Below are 18,568 nucleotides of genomic sequence, written 5' to 3' on the forward strand. Positions count from 1 at the left end.
CTTGAGTGTGAATCAAGATGTTGACCTAAAACAAACATAGCGACCCTCCGTGTATCATTTAAGCCTTTCGAAGAAAGTGTTCTGGAAGCCTTCTGAAGGCCTTTTACAATGCCACAGCTTCAAAAAAAGTGTTTCTCCCTCATTGAAGAGCTCATAAAAGACCAATAAATCTATCCTAACCTCAAAGATGACAACGAGAAACTTTAATGCCAAATCAACAAGCTGGAGGCAAGCTTGAAAATTATCGAGATTCACATACTACAACAAGCATTTGATCTTTTCTAAGATATGCTTAAAGCATGCTAAGGCAAGAAAACACAATAAATTATATCCATATTTCTAAGGAAATAATGATACTCAGGATGTCTTTCAATCTTGTTTGTGGTTCCTATCAGGTCAATAGTAGTGGACCTAATTGAAACCATAAACAAGAAGACATGAGATGGAATTTAAAATTCAAAAATTACCGCCTTTGCTTAGATTGCTTATTTTAAATACAGCTTTTCTTAGGCCAAGTTTTCTTTACTTACGGTTCATTATTTTAACCCTCGGTGCCCGCAAAGCTACTTTTTGGTGTTCTGCTATTTTCTATGTAGGTGATCATTCCGACCACGCTACCTAGTCACAACTCCCTACCAAATTCCCCAACACTTTCATATTTTCACTTGATTCAGATTTCTCATGTTCTAATTCAACTTCATCGGCCAGATTCGCTAAAAGTTACTTGCTACCTTATGTATTCCTCTTCAATTTGCTCTTAGATGATATAGTCTTTTATCAACTCCCCCTTTCCCTCACAACTATTCTCCTACGGCTCCTTCTAGCGTATAATCATTTTCTTGAACAACCCTTCCATATAAATTTGAGCGAAGAAAATTTCTATTGGTATTTCGTTCTTATTTGATGCAGTGTGATACTTCGAAGGCCTTCTCAGAGTCTAATGCACACTTAAAGTTAAGTCTAATCGCTATTGGATCTCTACATAGACACCAAATATTGATCTCTTTTCAAAACTTGACATGCATAAACATTAGGAACCACCGTTATTAATTTGTAACAGGGTACCGACACCATATTTATGGGCCCCTCAGCCTCATTAATTTGAACCTATCAAAATTAAATGTACAATGCAGGATCTTGTTTGAATGATCAACGCCTAATCTATTAAAAACTACATTCACAAAATCATTGTACTTTATGTGTTGTCCTGATGACCTTATCAGTAATACATTACTCCCATACATGAAAGTGGATCCATCCATTTGCACGCACCTTATTCTTCCTAGCCCATCTACGACTTGATTTGGATAAACAGATGACTAATCTATTGCAACATATGACATATCTGTTAAAATTATCAAACAATTATAGACATCTATTAGTATAGATGATCAATCTGTTGCAACATATGACTTATCTGTTGGAAAAATCAAACAGATATATCCATCTGTTGCAACAAATTATCAATATATTGTAAATTATCAAACAAATATAATATATTTTGCAACAGATTACCCACCTGTTAGATTTATTTTAAAGCAATTTTCTTTTCTTTCTGAAATACAATAAAAGATAAAATGTTGTATTTAGATCAGTTTTTTTAATTTACATATTTTAATAGTCATTATTTTTATTTAATTAAGGGATGTATTTATACATAACTCCACTTCTAGATATGGATGATCCAGATTTGGACAAGGTGATTTTGTGCGGCTCCTTTCGAAAACTTGAAAGGCAGATTCATGAACTCCGATGGGAGTTGGGCGACATGAGAGCAAGGCTGAGGAGGGCCTTGCTGCTGCCAGATGACGATGGACCGGTTGACAATAACAATAATAATAATAGTAATAATAATTAGGTTATGTTTTTTCTTTTTGTTTATGTATTTTCTTTTATTATATTGGATCTATCCAAGAGTATGTTTTTTTTATTGTATATATTTGTATATAATGAATTTAAAAATCTATGTTTGGTCGACTTTGGATTTGTAATTCTTATTTAATATTTAATTTTCATTCTGTCCATTTCTTATCTCAACATGTCGACTGTTGGAGGTAGAGATTGAGCATTTGTGGCAACAGATGAACCATATGTTGCAATAGATGTTAATCTGTTGCGACAAATGGATCATATATTGTAACAGACGGTTAGTAATAAAAAAAGATTATTATTGTTATTGAGGGTGAAAAGTCATGATTTTTCAATTATTGAATATGAAAAATGGTTCGTAAATAAATAATAAAAAAATAAATGATAAACACAATTTATAACCGTAAGAATGGTTATTTAATTTTAATAACTGATTGTGACTTTTCACCATTTTTATTTTTATATCTATTTTTTTAAAATTATTTATTTATTGTGTAATAAAAAAATCACAACATTGGATTAACAAAGGTATATGATGATTGTTAAAAAAAAGGTGAACAGTTGTGACTTTTTGTAAAAACTCACCAACTTGATTTAATGAAGTCATTTCTTTACACATAAAACAATAAGGAAATAAATGATAAACATAATTTATAACCGTAAAAAATGGTTATTTAATTTGAATAATTGATGTTAATATAAAGTAGGCGACAAGCAGTGACTTTTCACTATTTTTAATTTTAAATCTGTTTTTTAAATTTATATAATAACAAAAGTCACCAAATTTAGATTAATGATATGATGATTATTAAATAAGAGAGATTATATGTTGCAACAGATAGATTGTTTGATGCAATAGTTGTCGATTTGTTGCAACAGATGGTATATCTATTGCCGCAGATGTGTTACCTGATGCAACAGATATAGAATCTGTTGCCACAACTCAATAAAAATGGTTACCGAAAAGAACTAATTAATAATATAAGTTGAAAAGTCATGACTTATCACAATAATCAAAAAGTCAGTCAACAACTTCATTTAATTAAGTCATAACTTTTCAAAGTAATCAAAAAGTCACTAGTTTGTATGTAATTAAGAAGCAGAGGTGAACAATCGCGTCTTTTTGCCTAACTCATTCAAATTCAATCCTCTATAAATAGGTCTGTCCTTACTCGTTCATTCTACTAAATTTAGTTTTTGCATCTTGTCTTTCATATTACACCTTCAACCACTTTTTCTTCACTGACTCACGTAAGTTTTTTTCTTGATTTTTGTGTAAATATACCCAATTGGTAGTGTACGTTGTATTACATTCAGATTCTTTTATTTACTTTTGTTTAACATTTTTGTCAATTCATTCGTGTTCTAGATATGGCTGATCCAGTGTGGGATGTTGCTATTTTACAAGACACCGTATGAGAACTTCAGATACAGGTTCAAGATCTTCAATAGGAGTTGTTTGCAATGAGAGCAAGGATGCTTCGGGAGATCAGAAGGCTGAGGAAGACACTGTTGATGTCGGTTGAAGATTGGTCAGCTGGCAATAATGATGATAATAATTAGATTTTTTTTCTTTTAGCCTATATATTTTTATTTATTTTTTTTAATAAAAAAAATTATGAATGATCGATTTTGACGTTTTAATTCTTATTTAATTTTCATTCTGTCTATTTCTTTTTTTTGACAAATATTTCAACGATTAAGGAATAATTTGAATCTAGTAGCAATAGAAAGAGTTGAAACTTAAAACTTGACCCAATGCATACATTAATACTCAAGTAGAGTCCTCTATTAGATCATATTAATTAAGCACTTAGTAAATTATTAAAGTTGATCAAATAAAAATATAAAAATAAAAACTACAACTTACCTAGTATAATCCCACAAGTGAGATCTGGGGAGGGTGGTGTATCCCCAGACCTTAACCCTCTACCTCGTGAAGGCACATTATTTTTTTTCTTTTAGAGTATGTATTTTTATTTATTTTTGTTTACTAAAAAATTTATGTTTGATCGACTTTGACGTTTTAATTCTTATTTAATTTTCATTCTTTCTATTTCTTCTTCTCAACAAACATGTCGACGATTGAGAAATAATTTTAATCCAGTATCAATTACAAGAATTGAAACATATGGGTTATTTGTAGGGTTTGTGGCAGGAGATGTATTGTGTTATTCTAAACAAATTACTCATCTGTCGCAACAGAATAATTATCTGTTGCAACAGATAACACGTCTGTTGCAATAGATAAATATTATGTTGCAACATATTCCTTATTTGTTGCAACAAATAATTTTTTGTTATAATAGAATAATTATCTGTTGGAACAGATAGGGCGTCTGTTGCAATAGATTAACCATCTGTTTGATTCATATTACTGGTACTATATAACCATAAACATGAATCCAATATATGAGTCTGCTATTGCAATTGAATATGTATCTGTTGCAACAGGTTGAGTGATCTATTTAAATTATGGGTTCTTATGTTGTATTTATGAACATGTTCTATCCATTGTTGAAAAAACAGCAGTAGCACTGTACCCAGATGACAAATTCAACTAAAAATCATAATTTTACTTACCAAAGTCACCTATGAAGTAATGCCAAAGTGCAAAGTGATGTATGAAATAAAATTTCACCTAAAAATTGGTCAAGTAAAGTAGCAATAGTAGCAGTAAAAACAACAACAATGTCCGACAAGAAGAAGATGAAGATGATAATGAAGTAGAAGATGATGAATAAAGCAGCAGCAACAGTAAACAACAAAAATCGTGAAGAGAGAGAAAACAACAACGGATGAGAAGAGAGAAACACGCCTTTTTTCCCTCCGTTTTCTGTTATATTAACTAACATTTGGATCAAAATATAAATTTAAAAACTTATGGGTTATTTTCAAATTTTTCCAACTTTCTTAATCCATAATAAAGTAATTGTCACATACGCTCAATTATTAAGACTTGATTCACCTATAACTCATTTTCAAACTCTTTTGTCACTTTTAGCTCGAAGCCCCTACTTTCTCTTCATCTTCTCCATTCTCGCCGGAGCATCACCACGACCACTACAATATCATTTTAATCCCAAGTAATCAAAAATATACGTAATTATTTTTATACACAAGGAATACTAATAAAATGTTTGATTTTAATCTTGAGTTATCAAGATTTTTGAAGAATTTTAGCATTTGACCCATTTGCTTCACCGGCAATAATGGTGTTATCACCGTCTATCGAAATTTCACTGCAACTTCTATACTCAACATAGTTTTACTATTGTTTGTTTCTCTCTTTGAATTTCTTTTTTTCCTTCAATTTATCAATGATGAAAAAGAAAGAAGAAAAGGTTTAAAATTGGAACAACCCAAAAGAAATGAGAGATGAAGTTTCAATTTTGGTTCGTATTATGCTCTTCAGATTGAGTTTTTTCTTTGGCCATTCATATTCTACCTGAATGGATCAGGTAGGGTGAAATATTTGGGTTGGGTCGGGTTAGAATTGGATTAAATTAGTTGGATCGGATTAGGTTTATTTAAGGATCCATTAATTAAATAGGAAAATTAAATTAAACATGTGGCATCACCACAGAGCAAGTGGAGTACACTTCACTCATTAAACTTGGGCATGGGTGTCGCTGGGAGGTAATAGTTTCACTTTTATATAGTATAGTGTGTAATAGGTCACTATGATAGTTCGGGTGTGACCTAGAATTTTCGTGTATAGTTTGAGGTGGAAACCATGACTTTTTGAAAATTAAAGTTAATTTTGTCATAAATAAAAATTAGAGTTATTTTTTAATCTTTATGATTAAATAGGAGTTTAAAAAATGAAAATAAAATTTCTAATTCTAAATTATGGTCAAACATATTTTTCAAAGTTCAAATTTGAAAACTTGTTTGTATTCCCCTAAAGAATATACTAGCAATGTTTTTTTTTGGACAGTGAATTGATGCACGCTTTGAAGTTTTCTGTTCTCTTCTACTTTCCTAACAATCTTAAAGAAATATTCTTCTATGGAAATTTTTTTATCCATTGTTCAAAATTTCAACGAGATCATCAAACTTGATCGTTTTGATGGATCAGATTTCAGTCGTTGAAAGGACAAGATGATTTTCCTATTGACTACCTTGAAAATATTTTACGTACTTGATCTGCAATTAAGTGCTCTTCCAAAACCTCCTCCCGAGGACCCTGAAGATGTGATTACAAAGGGAAAGAAACGTGAATATGGTGAATTACTATGTCGGGGACATATTCTGAATACATTAACAAAACATAATGTTCCTTGCCTTTGATGCTTTTGTATACTGTCTTTAATCTTGAGCCGGGAGTCTATCAGAAACAGCCTCTCTGCCTCGTTAGAGGTAGTGGTATGGACTGCGTACGCTCTACCCTCCCCAGACCCCACTTTGTGGGAATATACTGGGTTTGTTGTTGTTGTTGTTGTTGTAGTATTAACTAAACAGTTTGGTTGAAAGAAAAATATAAAATTCTTGTGGACGTGGTTAATGCTATGTTAATTGGTATGAGCAGAGTTTGAAACCCATGATTTTGAGATGGTTGAATTCTTGATTGGAGACGCGTCAATGAGCTCAACCGCCTCGACCTCTACCACGTCCATGGATGGTAGAAAAACAACTCTGAGTATATTGTGTTGTAGGTGCAATGACAGCAAGGGCTTCATCCCTTTTCAATTGTCGTTCTTTATTCAACAACTACATACAATGTATTGAAAGTAATTTTCTCTTGACGTGATTCCATTGACCTGGTAAAATACATAACAAAGAGTATTTTGGATTTATGTTAAATAACACATGAAATAGAGTTTAATTTTTTAAGTTTGGAGTTGGTAAACAATTTATAGTATACACAACGGTATTAAATGCATTTGTCCAAAATTAATGTGGGACATTAGCATGATGTACAAATGCTTGGTCAATTTCAACAATATGTCTATGCTTTCTTTCGAAACAACCATTTTGTTCAGGGGTGTATGGACATGAGGAATGCTGCACAATTCCATTTTCTCTCAAGTAATTTGTTAAGGCTTGATATTCTCCTCCCCAATCTGCTTGAAAACTTTAATGGGATGACCAAAGTATTTTTCAAAAAAGTACGAAATTGCATAAATATTGGGAGGACTTCATATTTTAAACGAAGAAAATAAATTCATGTATATTTGCTAAAATGATCAAAGAAAATCACATACTATCGATACCTTTAATTAAAAACAACTGGAGCAGAACCCCAAACATCCGAAAACTAAATCTAAACACTTGGAGGCTTGCAAACTAGATTCATGAATAGAAACTTTATGACTCTTACTAACAACACATGTAAAACATAAACTAGAAGATTTAAATAAAGGGACAATGACGCTAGATGAATTGTTGGAAAGAATTTATGAGTCAAATGAGCATGCAACGTTGAAAGAGAATATAATCTGTTGTTACATATAAAGAAGGTTATGATGACTTCAACACCGGAAGACCATTGTTACCCGGGCCTGTGTTCACTATGTCCCTCGTCACCAAGTCCTCAATCAAAAAATGGATAGAAAAAAATTCAATTGAAACTTGGTTAGATTTCGCAAAAGAACTAAATAGACAATAAATTTTGAGTAGCAGTTAGAACATGTAAAATGTCATCAAAATTGAATTTCTTATCAGATATAGCAAATGAAATCTTACCACTATAGAATATAGGAAGTTTGGAACCATTACCTATTGTAACTTTCTCAGGACCTTGGTATCTAGAATGAACACCTAAGTTATCACGATCAGGTGTAACATGATGTGTTGTGCCATTATCCATTAACCAATGTTGTGTAGATGAAGTTCTTACAAAATTGAAAACATGTGGGCTAGAAACTTTGTTGCCATTGTTAATCCTAGGAGATGGACACACGTGCAATATGACCGTTACCTTCACAGTTATGGCAAATAATTCCAAACATATCTGAAGTTTGAGATGGAGTAAAATTGGTATGAGCAGAGTTTTGAAATCCAAGATTTTGAGATGGTTGCAATCCTTGATTGGAGACGTGTCCACGACCTTGACCTCTACCACTTCTACATGTGGTAGAAAAAGAAATATGAGTATATTGTGAGTATATTGTATTATTGGCGCAATGACAACAAGAGCTTCATCCCTTTTCAATTGTCATTCTTCATTCAACAACAATCCATACAATGTATCAAAACTAATTTCCTCTTGATGTGATTCAAGTAACCTATTAAAAGGATGATAGGAAACACCTAGCCCAGCAAGAACAAATTCTACCAGATCACTATTGAAACCAAGTGCTGTAATGTAGACAACTTATCTGCTATTCCCTTTTCCTTTTGTACATACGACTCAATACTAGCATTATCATAATGCAAAGTGTGCAACTGTGTCTTGGGTTCAAGAATGTATGACCTTGATCCTAAAGCATATGCAACAACACGTTTGTCCCAAGCTACACGAGTAGTTATGGCTCCGACCAACTGAGGCAGGATACTTTCTGAAACAGAAGCAACAATCCAGCTTAAAACAAGGTGGTCTTTACATAACCAAACCATATACACCGAGTTTAGTTTAGTATTAGCATCATCCAAAAATTAGTTTGGCATTTGTGTACTATCATCAATATGGTGGTTCATACCACAAGCATATAATATAGGCATAAACTGTGTCTTCCATAGTAAAAAGTTTGAAGAAGTGAGTTTAACAGAAAGTTGATATGCAAAATTTGGAGAAGATAAGATAGTAGATAGGCTGATTGTGATGGAAGAGCTGCTGGTTTCACCCATGACTGCTGGTCGATCTTTTTTTTTCTTTTGATGATAAAAATTGGGTTAGTGTAACCTCTAACGACTCTTGATACCATGAAAAATATATTTATTCAGCCTTACACTTCATTATATTGTTCATACATACACACACACACACATATATATATATATATATATATATATATATAGATAGATAGATAGATAGATATACATATATATACACATATTTAGATATACATATTCATACATACACACACACACATATATAATATTAAAAGTGTGAAGATCCTTGGAAATATGATTTGAACTTTTCATTAAAACTCTTTACAAACAATAGTGTTTTCACTTATTTTCTTCAATTATTATTTAATTATATTTATAACATTAAGTTACGACCTTAAAATCTAAGAAATTAAGGAGTCCTAAAATATATGACAAGAAAATAATATATGGTAAGACTCCTAACATATATAAAAGTATTCAATTATATTGGACAATAACGTGTATAATCACGTATAAGTTTCCAATTATGGAAATTCCCTGCATGGCCACAGGTCCATTGGGAATGGAATTAATGTTTTCCATAAGTTTAACTATAGAATTAGATTTTTACCTAAGGTAAGTTATTAAAATTATTATTTTAATTAAAATAAAAAGATTTATAATTAATTCTATATAAAGGGTAGTGGAAAGATTTCATAACACAAATTTTTGATTCATGAAAAAGTTTTTAGTATGAGAAAAATGCCCCTAAGAGTTCTAAAATATATAGCAAGAAAATAATATATATTTAGACTTCAAACATATATGAAAAGCATAAGGAGAATGGTATGTGACGTGCAATTTTATTTTGACTTTTTTACATTCTTTATAATAATTTTTTTGTGTGTATTTTGACAATATTTTTGAGTTCTATATTTTCATGTTGGGATTATATTCATTGTTTCTTCTAATGTTGTTAAACATATAAATTGCAGGCATGGACATGTCATTTTTTTTTCATGCCAAACTTTTAGATAATTGGATACATATGTTAACAAGAGTGAGATGTTTCTTTTCCGATTGTTACAATTGTATATTGTACGATTCGTCAATATAGAATTTTTGTTGATTTAATTATTCTTAAATATGTTATTTTTCATGTCTAGATAACTTTTTATTATAATTTATTGACCCACAATATCGATATAAAATTTATTCTATAATATTAATTACTATCATGTCTATATTTGAAACCGTTTAGCTTAATACAAATGGTAGATGAATGTTCGATCTATAAAAAATAATTTCTCTATGTTTCAAAGATAGTGATAAGGTATGTATTTTATCCTCCATAGATTCTATTTAGGAGATTATATTAAAAATTCTCTTAAAATTGAAGGCATGACTATTGAATCAGAATTTTTGTTAGTTGGTCGAGGGTTTGTTGACTCTACATATGAGATTATATTGAAAATTATCTTGAGATTGAAGGCATAACTATTGAATCATAATTTTTATAAGTTAGACAAGGGTCTGTTGACTCTACTTATGAGATTATATTAAAAATTATCTTGAGATTGATGACATACTATTGAATCATAATTTTTGTAAGTTAGCCGAGGGTTTGTAAGGCATCTATTCTATTCTCCACAGAATCCACAGTAAGCCGAGGATATATTGAATAACAGTTTCTCTACCCTACAAAGGTAGTGATAAGGTATCTATTCTATTTCCACATATGGGATTATATTGAGATTGGAGGCATACAAAATTAAAATCATATTATTTATAAGTTAGTGGAGAGTTTATCAAAAACATTCTCTCTGTTCTATAAAAGGAGTGATAAGGTATGAATTCTATGCTTTACAAAATACATATGTGAGATTATATTAAAAATTATCTTGAGATTGAAGGCATAACTATTGAACCATAATTTTTGTAAGTTTGTTATGTACTTTATTTATTCAATGATTTTTCAAATAGTAATTGAAGTACCGTATTCAATATCTATATCAACAATAAGACTTATTAAAAATAATCATTTCGTTATTCCCTAATATTTATAAATAGTCATGTCATTTATTTATTTTTCTAATATTTAAGAACAATCATTTAATCAGTTCCTAACATAAGAAGTAATTATTTAATTATTTTCATAGTATTTAAGACTTTGAAATCAACAACAATCATTTTTTTTTACAAAAAATAATTTTATTCTTTTTATAAATAATTTTATTAATTAACATAGACACACGTGGAAAGAACGTACACTAAATTAGTACTATATTAAAAGTGAAGAGTGTAAAATATTATTTTAATTTTTTATCCTTTATTAAAAACCATTATAATAGATAAAAATTATTTTTTTTACTTATTTTCTTCAATTGTTAATTAATTATCAAAAAAATTAAAGAGACCTAAAATATATGAGAATAACTAAGCAGTCCTAAAATATATTTTTTTAATCATAGTGAATAAAGGAAAGTAAAAGCCAGTTAAGAAGAGAAAATATTTAAAATTAATTTTTCCTTTTTACTGAAAAGGTATTATCCTTCAATATATATATTTTCAAACGTTTTTGAATTAATAGAAATATGGTGTAAGTTTTTTATTTTGGTCCATTAGTGACATCTAGGTTTTGAGGAAGGTTGATTTTTCGAAAAATAAATAAAGAGCTAATATTGATGGAAGAAAATATATTTTAATATAATTGTATAATATTATACTATTTGATTCAGCTCATATTTGTGTATAAGTATATCTATTATACAAGACTGATCATGGGTTTGACGCTTTAGGTAAAAAAAAATTTGAATTCAAATCGAATTGATTAAATAAATTGAATTTTATTTGATTTAATTCTATATTTTAAAAATCGATAATAGTTGAACTAATTTTGATTTTGCTCAAAAAGTCGAAGAAATACTCAAATTTAGTTTTAAATAATCAAAGGATATACGTGCGAGGCACGTGTATAGACACACACACATGAGTGTCTTGGAGAATAAGACTCCAAAATCATCACTATTAAGGACTCCTAACTTAGAACAATTGCATAACTTATTTAAGTAAAGTCCTAATAATAAACAACTATATACAAATAGATGTTTACTCGAACTCCTACGTTACATTATCCTTACACATTAGAGTACTTTTGTCGTTAGCGTCTATATATGATTTATGTGTTCATCAAATGGACGTTAAGACTGCCTTCTTAAATGAAAACTTAGAGGAAGAAATTTGTATGCGCCAACCTGAAAGATTTTTTCTTTTGAGAAATGAAAATAAAGTGTATAAATTAATAAAGTCTCTTTATGGCTTGAAACAAGCCCCAAAATAGTGGCATAAAAAATTTGATAGTGTAATACCATTCAATGGTTTCGTTCATATTCAAGTAGAAAAATATATCTACCCCAAGTTCACAAGGGAATATGGAGTTATTATTCGGAAAAGTTACAAATACACCTCCTAACTTTAATAAATGGTATAAATATATACTCTGTCATACTTTGAATACAAATATATCTTTTCTGTTAATGTAAAGGTACAAATATACCCTTCTCATGGTGGGACACGTGTCAACATCATATTGGTTGACCCTTTTTAATTTATTTTATATGTAATTGATTTAATCTATCCTAAATTATAATCCATACCCGGTCCAAATAACCCGACCCGACCTATGATACAATGAGGACCTTGGTTTGGCCGAGAAATATCTAAACTTTGCAAGTTTTTCTGATGTTTCTGTTCTTAGAATGTCGTCTTCTTGTTCACTCTTTGAAGTTGGTGAACAATGGTGTAACCATGAACTTAAAGCTGGTTACAATCGTCATGAATCAAAAATAATTTCTGATTCATCGATGCTCATGAATCAGAAAAAACAAACAGCAGTCGTTCATGAGGAACATTAAACAACATCAAAATATTAATCAAACATTAGAACATTAAACAACATTACATTATTAAACAAATTTCTACTCGATTTTAGATGGTAGATGGATGGACTCATGAATCGAACAGACGCGTTTGTTAGGATTTTTTGGGTTAGAGAGAGAGTGAGAGTGTGAGAGAGGAAGAAAGAAACACGTGTGAATAGAGACGCGTGATATGTCTCTTGAAGCTTTTCTATTACATGGGTCGGGTTGGGTATTTGGACCGGGTATAGGTTATAATTTAGGATAGATTAAATTATTCACAGATAAAATAAATTAAAAAGAGTCAACCAATGCGATGCTGATACGTGTCTCGCCGTTAATGAGAAGGATATATTTGTAACTTTTCATTAACGACAAGGGTTCATTTGTACCCAAAGTATGACAGAGGATATATTTGTACCATTTATTAAAGTTTGAGTTTATATTTGTACCTTTTTCGGTTATTATTTGTCTTTACGTAGATGACATGTTAATTTTTGGTACGAACATGTTTGGAATCTCTGAAACTAAGAAGTACCTAACTTCGATCTTTAAAACGAAAGATTTGAATGAAGTAGATATTTAGGAATTAAAGTTAAAAGAAGTAGAAATCAAAATGACCTAATCACACTATATAGATAAAGCCCTTAACAACTTTAGTTATTTGGACATTAAGGAGTTCAACACTCCTTGTGACTTTCGTATCAAATTGACTCAGAACACTGGGAGGACCGTAGTACAACTAAAATATGCGAGTGCCATAGGTAGTATGATGTATGCAATGCATTATACTAGACCTGATATGGCATTTTCTATTTGTAAACTTTTAAGGTTTACTAGTAATCCAATATAATAATGATCATTGGAAAGCAATAGCTAGAGTACTTGGATATTTAAAAAGAACAAGACAATGTGGCATATGCTATAGTGGTTTTCCTACTGTGTTAGAAGGTTATTCTGATTTAAGTTGGACCAGCAATGTTAATGATAACATATCCACTACGGGGTGGATATTCAATTTAGGGGGTGGTACCATTAGTTGGGCATCCAAGAAATAAACTTGTATTTTCCATTCTACAATGGAATCTAAATTTATTACATTAGTAGCTGCTGCAAAAGAAGCAGAATGACTGGGGAATATGTTATTAGATATAAAGTTATGGCCACAATCTATGCCAACTATTTCCATATTCTGCGACAGTGAGACTACGATGTGTGTAGCTCACAATGAGATTTATAATGAGAAATCAAGATATATAAGCTTAAGACATGCTTATATAAGAGAATTAGTAACAAATGAAGCTATTTCTATAGTATATTTGAGATAAAGCAAGAATATGACAAATCCACTTACAAAAGCATTAAAGAGAGATGCAGTACTTATACATCGTAAAGGAATGGGACTAAAATCCTTGAACTAAACGCATGTAATGGGAACCCAACTTTGAGTTGGTATACACTATAACAATACAAGTTCAACGGGTAATAACAAGTTACTTTGTGTTGATAATACACGGTGCTCTTTTAGTCAGTCCAATTCCTATGAATTGCACACTTCTATGTAAGGAGTTAAAAGTTGTTAAATACTCGTTATAACAAGGGTATAATAACAAAACTCTGTAGTGCAAACTGTTACTAGGGGAGGTTGATTTGATTCTTAGCAAGTGTCTAAAGTAATAGGGACACAATAACTAGTGTCACCTATGTGAATATTGAAGCGGTGCTGCTTTAAACAAGATCTAGAGGATTGGTCTTCTGCACATGGCCATCAAAGTGCTAAAGTAAGTTATGGTTTGTTTAGTCTCTATTATAATGTTAGTTATGGTTTGTTTAGTCGCTATTATAATGTTATATGTGTGATACTTTCAGTTTTATTTGACATAATGAATTATGGTTTGTCAAACTTTAAAGTTTCTACACTAATTGAAAGTTCAAATCTACTTCGATACTTTCTGCTATGTGTGATATTATAAGAAACTTTACAAACTAGTGGGAGATTATAAAATAATTTGTAGGCACAATACATAAATATGCCCTTGAACTTGGCCTCAGATTACATCTATGGCCTTCAACTTTAGGTGTACACAAGTAGGCACTTATGTGCAGTTAATGCTTTTTAATGCATTTTATGTAATGCAATGAATAAAGAAGTATGTTTCAAATAAAATGAATCTACATATCCGTTTCAACTGAAAAACAAGTATCAATAACATTTGATTGTACTTTGAATTAATGGTTCTTTAATACCATTAAGTTTCATTCTTGCAACTTCACTTTCAAATGCTATATAAAGGTTGTCTCTGGAGAAGATAAATACACCACAAAAAGAAAGAAAAACATCTTCCTTCTTTCCTTTTCCTCTTGAATTATTTTGGAAAATTGGTTTGAGTAACCTCCAAACTTCTAGCTACGAGTGCATGTGTTTGGAAGTAGCTGTGGAATCTTGGGGAGTGACCAACTAGAAGGATTTACACCAGAGTCAGGCCGAAATCGCTTTCAAGGCAGTGGCTTCCCACGACACAGTGTTTGCGACTATTCTTTTACTATTATTAATTTCAATTTTATATCAATATTGTAGTATTTTTTTTCAATAATTTGAAAGCGATTTCCTTATAGACAATATTGATAAATGACTATTTCTTTGAACAAAACTTTTCCTCTGATTTTTCAAAACTTGAGCCATTGGACGAAAATAATTTTAAATGTTGGTCACAAAAACTTCTAATTTTCTTAGAACAATTAGAAGTTAATTTTGTTTTGTTTAATGATGGTTCCAACATTATTACTGGTTCTAACACTGTTATGAGTGTTGATGAATTTGCTAAAAAGAAGGTTAAAAAGGATAGCAAAAATGCTAAAAGACATTTATTGAGTCGTATGACTAATACTTTATTTGATTTATTTGTTACTTACAAATCTACTAAAGAAATATGAGATAGTTTGCAACTAAAAACAGGGAGAATAAAATGATGTCCAAGTTCATCTTGCTGAGGATGATGAAATGATTGCTGCAGTAGTTGTCGAGATGAACCTGATGGCTAAAAAGACTGACTGGGTGTTGGACACAGGGGCTTCAAGGCATTTCTATGCCAATAAAGAGTTGTTCCATGATTTTGTCGAGTCGATTGATGGCGTGTGCGTCGACATGGTAACTCCACTACTGTTGGAGTTATGGATAAAATAAAAATTTCTCTTAAATTAACTTCTGATAAAACATTAGTCATGAACAATGTTCTATATGTTTCCCCCCTCCGTAGAAACTTAGTTTCTGGACCATTTCTCAATAAAGTAGGCCTTAAACTTATTTTTGAATCTGATAAACTAATTATTTCTCGTGGAAGAGACTTTGTCAGGAAGGAATACCTTAGTGGGGGTTTAGTTATACTGAACACTGTTCAAGAGACAACTAATAATGTAAGTATTTTTAATTCTGCTTATATTACTGAGTTTATTAATCTGTGGCACGATAAACTAGGTCATGTTAATATTGCTTCTATTAAAAGACTTAGAAAAATGAATTTAATTCCCGCGGTAAATTTTGACGACATTTCTATATGTCCTCTATGTATAGAAGAAAAGCATGCCAAGAAACCTTTTAAATATGTTATTAGTAGAAAAACTAAATTGCTTGAACTAGTCATTCAAACTTAGCAGATTTCAAGAACACTGTTAGCAAAGGTGGAAAGATGTATTACATGACTTTTGTTAATGAATTTTCTAGGTACACTAAGGTATACCTCCTTTAATCTAAAGATGAGGCTGAAAATATGTTTTTAAAATTTAAAGCAAGATTAGAAAATCAGTTAGATAGAAAAATCAAGAGATTTATATATGATAGAGGTGGTGAATATAGTACTAAAACTCTAGACGATTTTTGTGAGAAAAATGATATTATCCATGATTTTAGTGCTCCATATACTCTCTAACAAAATGGTGTAGCCAAATGAAAGAATAGAACCCTTAAAGAAATGATGAATTCTATGCTTTTAAGCTTGGGTCTACCTGACTATATATGGGGGAAGCCGCCTTATCTGTATGATATATTCATAATATAGTCCCTCATAAAAAGTTAGACAAAACCTCATATGAATTTTGGAAAAGGTTTGCTCCTAGCTTGAAATTTTTAAAAGTGTAGGGGGTGGTTGGCTAAGGTTGGTCTACTTGGCTTTAAACGGGTAAATGTAGGTTCTAAGACCTTTGACACTGTCTTTATTGGTTATGCTCAAAATAGTGATACATATAGATTTATGTGATAAAATGATTATTCTATTTGTTAATCTAGAGATGAAGAATTTTTTGAGCATATTTTTCCTTTGAAAAATGACGTGCCTAGTGATGTGCAAAATAATACTTTTGTATCTACGTCTGTTAACCCTTTTGTTATGCCTGCATCTGATGTTATTGCTAATGAGCATAAAAATGAACTTAGAAGGAGTAAAAGATGCAGAACTGAAACTAGTTTTGGTTTTGATTTTATCACCATTTTCTTTTCTGATATCAATACTTTAAATGGTGAATTAGTGTCTATCTACTTAATAGAAAAAGACCCAAAGAATTATGATGACGCAATGAGTTCAATATATGCGATGTTTTGGAAAGAGGTTATCAAAAGTAAATTAGACTCTATTGTCTCTTATCAGACCTGAGACTCGTATGATTTGCCTAAAGGTTGTAAACTCATAAGTAGCAAGTGAATATTTAAGAACAAATTGAGGCCTGATGATACAATTGATAAATATAAGATTAGACTTGTGATTAGGGGTTTTAACCAAAAGAAAGGTATTGATTATTTTGATACTTATTCTCTTATGACTAAAATAACGACCATTAGGACTCTTATTGTTCTAGCCTCTATTCATAGTTTAGTGGTACACCAAATGGATGTCAAAACAATATTTTTAAATGGTGATTTAGAGGAAGAGATCTATATGACTCAACCTGAGGGTTTTGTGGTCCCAGGACAAGAGGATAAAGTATGCAAATTGAGAAAGTCCTTATATAGAATTAAGCAGGTACCTAAGCAGTGGTATGAAAAATTTAATTCCATATTAATGGATAATGGCTTTGTTGTTAATTCATCTGATACTTATGTTTATTCTAAAATAATATGATCATATTGTATGATTATATGTTTATATGTGCATGACATGTTAATCTTTGGCTCTAATATGAATATTGTAAACAAGACTAAGAAATTTTTATTTTCTAAATTTGAAATGAAAGACCTTGGAGAAGATAATGTGATTTTAGGGATAAAAAACAAAATACCTGTTAATGGTTTCTCTTTGAGTTAGTCTTATTATATTGAAAAGATGTTGAAAAGGTTTGATTATTTTGATGTAGTTTCAGTGAGAACTCCTTATGATCCTAGCATACACTTGAAAAAGAATAAATATTTTAGTGTTATTCAAACTGAATTTGCTAAAATAATTGGGACTGTAATATTTTTCATGAACTATACTCGATCTGATATAGCTTATGCTGTTAGTAGATTGAGTAGATATACTCATAATCCCAGTAGTGAACAATGGAATGCTCTTCATGACTTATTAAGATATCTGAGAGGTACTATGGATTGGTGTTTGCATTTTAATAGATTTCCTACTGTTTTAGAAGGTTTTTGTAATACAAACTGGGTGACTGACAATGATGAAGTTAGCTCGACTAGTGGTTATGTGTTTACGTTGGGTGCAGGTTCTATTTTATGGAAGTCTCCAAAGCAGACTTGTATAGCACGTTCTACCATGAAATCTGAATTCATTGCTCTCGAGTTGAGATAAGAAACTGAGTGGCTGAGAGAACTTTTGGCAGATAAGCCTTTATGGGGAAGACAATTCTCACCAGTATCTTTACATTGTGACTCACAGATGACAATTGGGATTGCTAAAAATAGTGTATATAATGAAAAAAAGAGACATATTCGCATCAAACATGGTGCAGTTAAACAATTATTGAAACATGGTGTTATTTCCTTGAAATATATAAGGCCTGAAAGAAATTTAGTAGATCCTGTGACCAAGGGTTTA

This window comes from Capsicum annuum, unplaced genomic scaffold, assembly GCF_002878395.1.
Source record: "Capsicum annuum cultivar UCD-10X-F1 unplaced genomic scaffold, UCD10Xv1.1 ctg3136, whole genome shotgun sequence".
Classification (NCBI taxonomy): domain Eukaryota; kingdom Viridiplantae; phylum Streptophyta; class Magnoliopsida; order Solanales; family Solanaceae; genus Capsicum; species Capsicum annuum.